At 44.6% G+C, this 7,935-nt stretch overlaps 1 long non-coding RNA gene across 1 annotated transcript; it reads left to right on the top strand.

Moving 5' to 3' along the window:
* Nucleotides 1-1,136: 1,136 nt before the first annotated feature.
* On the top strand, nucleotides 1,137-5,692 carry LOC118910094 (uncharacterized). The gene is made up of 3 exons (XR_005023830.2): nucleotides 1,137-1,768; nucleotides 2,823-2,923; nucleotides 4,935-5,692. It is a non-coding gene; the product is annotated as an uncharacterized LOC118910094 (long non-coding RNA).
* Nucleotides 5,693-7,935: the final 2,243 nt, after the last annotated feature.

Genomic DNA, 7,935 nt, shown 5'->3' on the forward strand with positions numbered 1-7,935 from the left:
AGGACATCTCAAAGTATTAGGATTCATCTGTCTTTTCTTGCAGGGCCACCAACCTTCTCCTTTTCTAGTAGAGATATTCGAGCCACCACCTAAAGCTCCTCCAGCACATCAGGTGTGAGTTAGACTCTGGAAAGTCTCATGGAATAGTAGTTTTCTGTTGGCATCAGTTTTATTATGCTGTTTATACAGAGAAGTGCTGTGTCCTTGTTATTATAATGTGGGTCATACAGTACGTGTTAACTATCATATTCCTGGCACTGTCTTTAGATTCCTTCAAGATGAATATTGTTATCTCCATTTTACAAATGATGAAAACTGAGGCTCAGGGCAGTTAATCAGCTAGCCTGAGTTCACCTTGTTAAGAAGAGACAGAGTCAGAATTTGAATCCAAGTCTGTCTAAAATGAAAACCTGTGCTCTGCAAAGAGAAGTACATTTGTGATGCAATTCTGTCACTGAAGTGCTGGGTGCTAAAGGCTATACAGACGACAACACTTGCCTTATCCCCCAGCAGTGTCCAGTGCAATGGGTAGAGAAGGCACACACACAGGCACAATTGCGGTGCAGAGCCTGTTGTGTAAATTGCTATAGAGGAACTAGCAGCATGTCATGAGAGCTGGGGAAAGATTAACACACATTTGAGGGAAATCGGGGTTTTGAGGAGGGCCTTGAAAGATAGAATTTCATCAGACATCACTATGGAGTAGTTCTCATAAAGAGTATATTATAAATGTAAATCTAGAGTTGGAAAAGTGTAGCCGGTGTTTGCTAATTATACACAGGATATTGCCAGCTCCTGGACCTGTCCTCTATTGTTCAGTTTTAAATAGAGCAGGCACTGGTTCTCACTTTAGAGCTAATCCCATCCTGATGAGAAAGGAGGGAGCTGGTAAGTGACACAGAAGGCAGCCAACAGGAAAGTGAGCCGTGGCTGGCAGGCTGGGCTGGCAGGGGGGTGTGGGGCGGGGGAGGCGGTAGGGACCACCGAGGCTCATATACAAACCCACTGCTCCGAGAGGCCTGTACCATCCCCTCCATGGTTTAGACTGCCATCTTCCCCTTCGTAACTTTTTTTCTGTTTAAGAAGACACTTGATTGGTATTTGTTTTGTCCTGATTTTCTCAGGATCATTTGATACTATGTATCTTTATACAGGTATCTGTACATCTATAAAGAAATATGTATATAGAAAATATCATGGCACCTTTCTACCCCTCCATGAGGGAGGAGCCTTGTTTGCTGTTGTAAACTCTAGGGCCTAGACCAGGGCCTGGCAATGCCACTGGGCAAAATAAATGTCAATGAACACTTACTGCATGCAACTCCATTTTAATGGGAATGGAAGGACATGCCAGCTAGTGTTGAAGGAAGAAGAGAGAAAAAATCCTGGATGAACTGAACCTGTTTCACCATTTCGCCTGGGGCAGCCTTGTGTGAGTTTTGTAGAACTGGAAGTGATAAAACTGTGTTACCAATACCTGGTGAGTAGGCATCTAATATATGCAACCCTTTTATCTGCCTGGGCTGCTCTGCTTCCTGAAGATGGGGTGGCTGAGAAGCCAACCTGTGTGTACAAGGAGAAGCCAACATACTAGAATGCTGTTGTGTTTAATCCAAAGTGATACCAAGACAAGATCCTAAGGTGATTCAGAATCTAAAAATGTATTCTGCCAACAGACTGGGTGGCAGGCTCCCAGGAAATTTGGCTATGCTTGAAAAGAATCTGCATGAGGAACACTGGGCTCTACCCTCAACACACACTCTGATGAGTAAGAAAATCTACCTCTACCAGAAATCGGTCCAGGCTGCTCTAACGTCTCAAATAGACCATCCGCAGAAATACAGTTCTCATTCTCAGCAAGCAAGTAAAGTTCAGTGAGGAATAATTACATTGGAAAGTACTGAATGGACTGAAAAAGCCATCAATGCCCCCGCCACCGTGTACTCCCTCACATTTGACCCCCTGACACTGTGTACTCCCCCACATTGACCCCACCACCACTATGTACTCCCCGTGTGCATACTTGCCACACCAAAAATGTGCCATTTTCCTAGAAGGAACTTTCCCAACTCTTGCCGTCTTAAGTCATAAAGTTTGAATGGTGGTTGAGCTTGAGCTGAATGGGAGGTTGTTTCCTCTGTTGGCAGAGAAGACAGCATCCCGCCGGGTTTAGCATGTACTGGAATGAGATCAAACCCTCATGTTTCTTTGTGCTCCAGAATGTCCGTGTTACCTGAGAGTCATCTCCAGACACCTTCTCTGTCTTCATGCTCCATGGTAACCAAGCGCCCTGGGAAGCTCACAGGTGCTAGAAATATGCAGAAGGCCCTGAGCTCTGAAATCTGCCCTTTTGCAGCTGCTGGGTTGGTAGTTGGCAGACACATCCAGGTGAGGAAAGTAAACCTTCTCGCGGGTCAGCACCAAGGGCAACTTGAGGGCTCCTCATCCTACAGCTGTCCTCCAGCCACCTTCCCCTGTGGAGGTGGTTCCTGTGTCCTTTGGCATCCTCCATATGGGCTCTGCAGTGAGAAGGTAGAACCTTCCCAGCAGGAATTAGCTCTCTGTACCTCCCCATCAGGCTGAGTTTTGTGTTCCCTACACGTTACTTGTTTCACAGAGAACAGGGAAGGAGAGAGAAAAGCTTTGCTGATCTATAAGCTTTGGGTGAACTTTCCTTTGGGTGGAAGGACCTGAGTGGCTAGCTAGGTCTTTTTCCAAGTCCTGGCTATGGTTGAGATGAGCTTCTAACAAGATGTTAAAATCAACTAGTTTCTTTTCAGATCCTCCAATAAGCCTTTCCCTCAACTCTGTCCTACCTGCAGGCTTCCCTCTCCAGACATGCGGTGCCAGTGACTTCTGACTGCCAAGACATCAGCCTGCATACTCTGCTCTGCCTCCTTCCCCATCTCCGCAGGATGAGAAAGTCAGTATAAAACGTGGTTAAATGAATTCACATGCCTGGATCATAAACTAGCTATTCATTGCTATGTTTCCATATCTCGAGCAGTGCCTGGCACATGGTAGTCAACCAGTGAATGGTTGCTAAGTAAAACACTGCCAAAGGGTGAAATACCAAGAGATCCACTCCCTAGGGGACATTCTCACAGAGGAAAAATAAAACAGAAACTGCCACAGGTCACATAACAATAACTACCACTAGTTAACATAGCAATAACTGCCACAAGTTCACTGCAGCTCACAAGTCACTTTTACACACCCAAAGGACAGGATATCTGCAATTCCAACAGCTCCGAGGGCTCCTGGCTGACATATTTTTGTATAGAAGGAATCTCACAAACAACATCATTTGAGAAATTCCTTCCCTGTTTGCAAATGAAACTAATCCTGCATACCCAGTCCTTCTCCTTTTTAGCAAATGAGGCTTTTTGCTCTTCCCTCACATTCCCACCAACATTCCTTCATGAAAGGACAGAAAAAGTAACTAAACCTGTTTGTTTTTTTTAATTGAATGTTGTAAAATGTTTGAGGGAAACCTTAGGCCTTCCACAGCCACTCCCTGACTGGGAAGCCTCAGGTCAGCCTCTTACAGTTTTTTTCCCTCTATTTTTCCTCTTTATGCATCCCTCCTGAGTGTGTTGTCCTGTTTCCTGAGGCAGGAACCTGTCTGTGGATGAGGTTGAGGAGTTGATGGCATGTCTGGCGCTAGCTCCCTGGCTGCTGGTGACACAGTGGACCTGACCTCATCAGTTGCTAATTGTTGACATTTGTGTATAAAGGGAAGGAATGTGTTAGTCAGAGCACTCACCTCCAGCAGGCCCTCAGGCCTGCGTAGAGAAGACAGGTGGTGACTCACATCATGGAGGGAGGGAGCCCAGTCACCAGGGCTGCAGGAAAATGACCTGAAAGAAGGAGCCAGGAGCGGAAGCCTCCTTTCTCCCATGCCCCCAGCGCTCCACCACCTGCATCCTCCAGCCTGCCCCATAGCTCTTCCCGGGGCCAGCCCCTCAGCTCTACCTCACTATCTGCTCCAGCTACCTGGCAGATGTGTCTTTCTCTACATATAACTTGCTTATCATTCCTCTGTGCCATTCCCTCTGCCTCTAATGCTCTTCCCTCCCATCTATATTGATTTGGTCTTATTCGTGATTCAAAGTCCAATTCAAATGTTTTCTCTCCTTTGAAACTTTCCCCTGCTCCCCCTTGTGGCTGGAGCCCTTTGTATAAATCCACATTCTGTAAGGCAATTGTCATATTGTGTCATAGTTGCTCTTACTTGTATCAGTGCTCATTAGATTTGTACTATTTGAGGGCAAGACCCTTACCTTGCTCATCCTGGGATCCACTTTACCTAACCAGGGGCTGGCAGGTAACAGGCACCCAGTAAGTGTTCTCATGGGCTGATTGTGGAACAAGGCAGACATACTGTGCAAGGGACACATGCCGCTGACTCCATGGGAAGATATGTGCAGATGATTTGAGTCAAAATGTGTAATTCTGGAGTTTGCCTTCCTCAGGCCTTTACAAATTGGTTCCCCCTTCCCAGAAAGATACCACGTTCCATGGTAGGCATGAACCTTTCAATCATCTCCAAGAGCAGTAATTGTTATTTAGGAGGTGTGCCATTAATAGAGGGACAGAAATCCTTCAGCCACCATGCCTGTGCTGTGTCAATAAGAATTGATAAACTACTCCATGCTCAGCTTTGCAATAAATGAAGCGGAGGATTCAAAGGAGGTAGAAGATAAAATCTCTACTATGGACCATAGAGCCTGTTCTGGAAGACAGTGTGGCTGAAATGAGACCATATAAATCAACATTGGCCTATCTGTGGTTGCTTGGGAGAATCATTACATGTTTTTAAATAAATTCCTGCTTCTCATTTCCCTGAATCTCTCTTAAATGTTACTCGTGTTAGCAACAGCTTGAGTGAAAATCAGTGCCCCCACTGAAGAGCATCTTCTCTTGAATTTCAGATGGAGGTGTTGATTCGCCAGGCAACATGGAATCACATGACAGAAACTCTGGTTTTGGCAGTGTGGGAAGGAGGGAATGGAGGCAGGGAATGGAGAAGAGATTCTTGGAATAGTTCAGGCAGGGAGTCAGAGAGTCTAGACTAGGCTGCTGCAGCAAGAATAAAGTAGAATGACTGTTCCCAACATCTCCTAAGGTTACACATAGCTGTTGCAGGAGAACAGAAGGCTAGAACTGTGCCTGAAGAGAGAAGGATCCAAGAAGAAATGGAGCCCCAAGCAAAGAAGGGATTTTCTATCACTGAAGACTCCATTATACTTGAAGCTAATATGCCCTCAAGTGTGTTTAGGCTCTCTTCGGCAATGTAGTGTATTGAGTGCTAAATTGCATCAGTGTATTGCTTCTGCCTTATGGCACTGGTGAAGAAACCAGGAGCCCATTTCCCAGAATTATTTAATCTGGTCTTGAGTTACCATACCAGGCCTGCATCTAAATAAGATCTAAATAAGAATTTGTATCTACAAATGTTGTTGTTGCTTTTTAAATAATAGTCACAATGTTTATTGAAGGAGAAACATAGGCAATCCATACAAAGATCCATATACCAAAATTACCTATAAACTCACAACCAAAAAGTCACTTTTAACACTTTATTGTCCCCTTTCAGTGTTGTCTTAATGTGCGTGTGTGTGTTTTATTTTTTTGTATGTGCATTCTTTTTTCTTCAAATAATAATCTTTTAACCCTGACTCTCTTTTTGCCTGGGGCTGGAAATATATACAGGAGGGGATGAGAAGGAGACACACTCCATAGGAAAGCTGAACTTCTGCTCCCTAGAAGTTGACCTCAAATATCCCAAACTGCTCATCTGTCTTCTTGGTTCTGGAAGAAATTTGAACCTTAGGCCTGCTGCCTGTTTCTTGCTTCCTGCTTTTCCTGCCCCCAGTTCCCACCCCATAGTTCCTAAACTGAGAGTTTAAGGGAGCGCTGGGAATGAGTGTGCTTGATAAGGTGCTGCTGAACTCAGATGTTAGATTTGATCCTATGTAGAGACCTACACTTTAGATAACCTTTGGCCCACCTGTGGGGAGATGAATTCTCTGTGTCTTCTAGAGGTTCTCGAGCACTCTCCTTCTCTGGGGTCACATGAGTACCTCAAAATGGAAGCCCATAGCTCAGGCCCATACATAGGGCATTCTGCCCAGTTTCCCACCCACTGTTGGAACCCTGCCCCCAGCACTCCTGCCAGACAGCACCCAACCTCCACCGAACATTACCGGGAGTAAGGAAATCAGGGCTGTTTGTGCCAAGTTTGACACCCAAAGGTCAGACAATTCTGTCTTTATTTTCAGCTAAAATCTGGTTTGAAATGAGGTGAAATGATGGGAAATTTATTAACTTTATTGTGATATTTTTGCCTTTAAAGAAAATTCTATCTCAGGCTACACTGACTACAAGATACTAGCATCTCAGGACAGGGCAAGATCCACAATCCCCCACACATCATGTACAACATCATGTGAATATGTGCTCTTCGATTTTTTATCTAGGAATTGGGGACAGAGCTTTCATGGGATTTCTGTAAGCCCAAGGTTCCCCTGTGATTCTGGGCTCTTCCCAAGGTGCTGTACTGAGTAGAGGGGGTCACACTTGAAGGGAATACAGACCTGATCTTGTTCAGATCTGGCTCAGAGGGGGGCACAATGACAGCACTCCTGGTCAGCTTGTGGCAGGGGTGCCAGAGCTTTGTCATCGGCCTGGGTAAGTTCCCTTTCCCAGGCAGAATGTGCAGTCTGCCTCAAGGCCAGCCACACGGAAACAGGATGCAATTCCAGGTCTTATTTCAGGTACTGCTCTCATTTCTCAGCTGTGTCAGCCTGCCTGTGCCCTGACTTCTCTCCACCTGCACCACTCAGCCTCGAAAAAGGCACGAGGGATAATGGTCTTGTTTGTGGAGCCAGAGTTTGTCACCAGGGATTTCAGACAAGGGGTTACAGAGGCTCATGCATTCCTAACTCATCATCTGCACCTCCCACCCCCACTCACCAGTCAGGAAAAGGAAATGACTAGGCTACTCACTCCCTGTACGTTTCTACTCACTCTTTTGGCAATTGCCTCACGCACAAACACAAAGGAATATTTTTCTCCCTTGTTTTTAGTAGCACACTACATCTAGAGGTTACATTGTCTCTGTGTTGATTTACTTCATTTTATTATAAATTTTTTATTTTGAGGTATATACAATAAAATGCACAAATCTTAGGTTTTCAGCTTGGCGAACTTCAGCGTGTGTCTGCACTCATGTAACCACTGCCCAGATTAAGATATCATTCTCAAAATATCTCAAGATATTCCCCCCAAATAATTTCCCCCTCTTCACCTATTTCACTCATTCTCCCTCATCCCCAGGGTGTTGATTTACTTTACAATATTTTGGTATAATCTGCATGCTGAGTAATGAGTAGGCATTTAAAGTGTCCAAAGTCTTTCCAGAGGTGGTTAGCATTCAACCTTAAGCAGGGATCAACACTTCAGAGGGAGTAATTTAGCACTTCAAATAATATTCCTGAAATCTACACCACAAAGGGTTTGTGAATCACCCTAAGGAATATATTAAAAGTAAAATTTTCATTGGGGATATGGGTGGCATTCAAGTCATGCAAATTGGCAACACCCGGTCTCAAATGAAATAAAAGCTACACAAACTCGAGCTTCCACATATAAATATACTCGAGTTTTTCCTGTCCTGTATAGGATCCTTTAAAAGTTCTTAAAGCTATGGAGTTAATCCAAAATATGTAATTTAGTAATTCTCGATGTCAGCAACACTCATTTCCACATATACTGGTTTTGCTTTAGGCACAGTCCCACCATAGCTCAAACACGACAAGCTGATTCACTAAGACCTTCTCTTACGTTGTTTTCTCGACGGGAAACACTTCTAGAGAGCTCTGCAACTGTGTGAACTTGCTTAAAGCATTTACCACTTAAAAACACCCATTT

This window comes from Manis pentadactyla, chromosome 3, assembly GCF_030020395.1.
Source record: "Manis pentadactyla isolate mManPen7 chromosome 3, mManPen7.hap1, whole genome shotgun sequence".
Classification (NCBI taxonomy): domain Eukaryota; kingdom Metazoa; phylum Chordata; class Mammalia; order Pholidota; family Manidae; genus Manis; species Manis pentadactyla.